Source organism: Oryzias melastigma, linkage group LG13 (genome assembly GCF_002922805.2).
Source record: "Oryzias melastigma strain HK-1 linkage group LG13, ASM292280v2, whole genome shotgun sequence".
Taxonomy (NCBI): Eukaryota; Metazoa; Chordata; class Actinopteri; order Beloniformes; family Adrianichthyidae; genus Oryzias; species Oryzias melastigma.
The window spans coordinates 7972341-7975010 of record NC_050524.1 but is presented as its reverse complement, the minus strand read 5'-3'; the positions used below and the strand labels follow the sequence as shown (position 1 = coordinate 7975010).

Below are 2670 nucleotides of genomic sequence, written 5' to 3'. Positions count from 1 at the left end.
GTGAGGTCCTCCAGATGAAGGTGTTGCCTCCTTATCAGGTGGCGGGGTATATAAGTGGCTGAACCGTGGGGGGGGGGATGGTGCCCGGAGGAAGCATGTCACTGGAGCATAAATTTCCCAACACTCCCGTGTGCTATAATTACTCAGTCGCTGCAGGAGCATGAGGGAAACACGTTGTAGGAACTCGGCTACTGCTGGGCCCAGTGACTGAACATAAAAGAAGTCTGGAGCTTGTGGCTTGCCGTAGTTGCTTCTACGTCAAAGCTACAAGCTTTTTCCAACAAAATTTTTTCATCTGCTCCTGATTTGCAACAATTTCAATTACAAAATGATCAGAAATGACTTTTTTTTCTTTATTTTCTTCTTATATATGTCATCCATCACAAGAAAGATGCTTCAAAAACATGTTAAAAACACCCAAAACACCACTAGAGTGGGTTTGAAATTAAATTAATAGCTCTGAATATTCTCTGAAGGCAAACCTGCAAATGTGATGATGAGAAAAAATGAAAAATTTCCCTCCACTCACTTCAAGTTTATTCATTTTTTGGTCTGTAGGATTTTTAGTCTCAGTTAGTTCTATCACATAAATCATAAGAGTTTGAAAAAGAGGCAGAAATGATTAAAAACTGGATTTAAATTTAGAATAATTTGAATAGTTGAAAAAAATGAATCATTTAATGCTTAGTTTCACAAAAAATGCAGCAAGCAGGTGCAATGTCCTGTAATCCATTCCAGAGGCAGCTAAATCTTTCAAAGCTGCAAGTATATTTATTATAGTATTATATTTATGCGGTTTGATTGTGTTTGTCTGCAGCTGAAAAATGTCCTTCATGGATCTCAAATGCATTTACCTGCTCTTTTACAAGAGTCAGAGTAACTTGTTTGTTAAAAACTCGACCTAAAATATTTGAGATGTTAGAGCAGAAGTCTGTCTGAGGTTGGCAAAAGATGTCTTTCTCTGAGACCTGATAGTGTGGAGGCCTGATTTATTGGTTTCTGTTCTGCAGAGGGTACGCTGACACAGCATTACTTTGCCGCAAACTGACACCTTAGTCGTTGTGCTTTCTGCATCTTTTTTAAAGAGCAAACAAAGGACAATGAAAAATCTTACTTCGTTTTTAGCAGCTGAGCTTTTTTTCTTCTTTTGAAAGAAAACTGTGACTGTTCGAACATGCATAGATGATATGTGCAGTGGTTAATAGTAAAAAAAAAAAGAGATTAATTGGAAGCGCTCACTTAATTAATGTTACTAGATGAGCCAGTTAATTGCAGACATTAAGCTTAAGTATTGGAAACTTGATGTTTCGATGCAGTGATTCCGTTCTGATCTACATTTTTCTCCACACTGATTCAGTCGTGCAAAACGCAGACTGTCAGGTTTGAAGTCTTTCTGGCTAAAATGTTCTGGGGAAATGTCAAAAAGGGGCGTGTCTTGGCCCTACAACAGATTGGTGATCTGTCCAAGGTGTACACCACTTTTGCCCAGTAGTTGCTTGGATAGGCTCCAGCAACCGGGGACCTCAAAAGGGATGGCTGGGCGTGTCTTGTCAGGGTTTGTGATTTCTGGAGGAGCTATTAGCAGGTTTATTCATTCCTGATTGATGAAGGTGGTTGTCATAGAAACAATAGCCCAATCACTGCTTACTGTCTGGCTCCAACATGCTCGTATTACAAAAAAATGGCGACTAAATTGAGTTCATTTAATTGGAACCAGAAGTAAGCTATTCTCTATGGGTGACATCCCACTCACTCGGTCCAGTTCTCTTATACAGTCAATAAAATCAACAAAAAAATAAAAAAGAGAGATCAAATTTTACCTGAAATAGACAGTCTCAAATAAAAGAAACTGGAGACATGTCTAAATCCAACTATGGGTTTTGTGCTAATTAAATAAATCCTTGCTAGCTTGATCAGATCGTACCATTTTGTGCCCTCCCCTAAAATAAAGCAAGAGAACACTCACTCTTTTCATTAGCCGTGGAATGTGGCGTGTTCATGCACACAACCTGCTTTGCTGTTTTTACCCTTGAGCTCTTTGGCAGTTTCAGTGGCGCTCCTCCTGTCAAAACGACACCGCAGCTCCAAAAGCCACAAGCTTTCCACATATCTGTTACAGAACTGGATGAAGTGTATATAATAAGAGTATTCAGGCTGATCTTCAGCATTATCCATGGAAACCACTGGAGGTCAGAGCTCTGAGCTGAGCTGTGAGGACTACAAGTCTAGAATAAAACCAGCCAAAGTGAAGATCACCCTTGAAAAGTAAAATCTGAGCTGCACATTGAATCAAATATTTAAAGAAAATTAGTTCAGTGTTGAGAAAACAATATCAATGTTGAACATTTTGGGGTTCTTTTAGATATTTTTGTAGTTACAGTTTACTGCTGATAGACTTCTGACAGTAAAGTACAAAAAAAAAGTACTGGTTTCTAGTGCGCACAAGAAATCGGTACACGTGTTTTTGGTCCACACCAGTTAGTTTCAGGTGCACAACAGATAGTTTCTAGTGTTAACCAGTAAGCTAGTGCACACCAGATAGTTTCTAGTGTGTACCATTGAGATTTTGTGCACACCAGATATTTCTAGTGTGTACCAGTAAGATTTTAGTGCACACCAGGAAGTTTCTAGTGTGTACCAATAGGATTTTAGTGCACACCAGATAGTTTC

At 39.0% G+C, this 2670-nt stretch overlaps 1 protein-coding gene across 2 annotated transcripts in view; it reads left to right on the top strand.

The window, feature by feature from the left end:
* mtus2b (microtubule associated tumor suppressor candidate 2b) overlaps positions 1-2670 on the top strand; it is a 30072-nt gene that overhangs the window by 1178 nt on the left and 26224 nt on the right. The gene's annotated exons all lie outside the window — the stretch shown is intronic.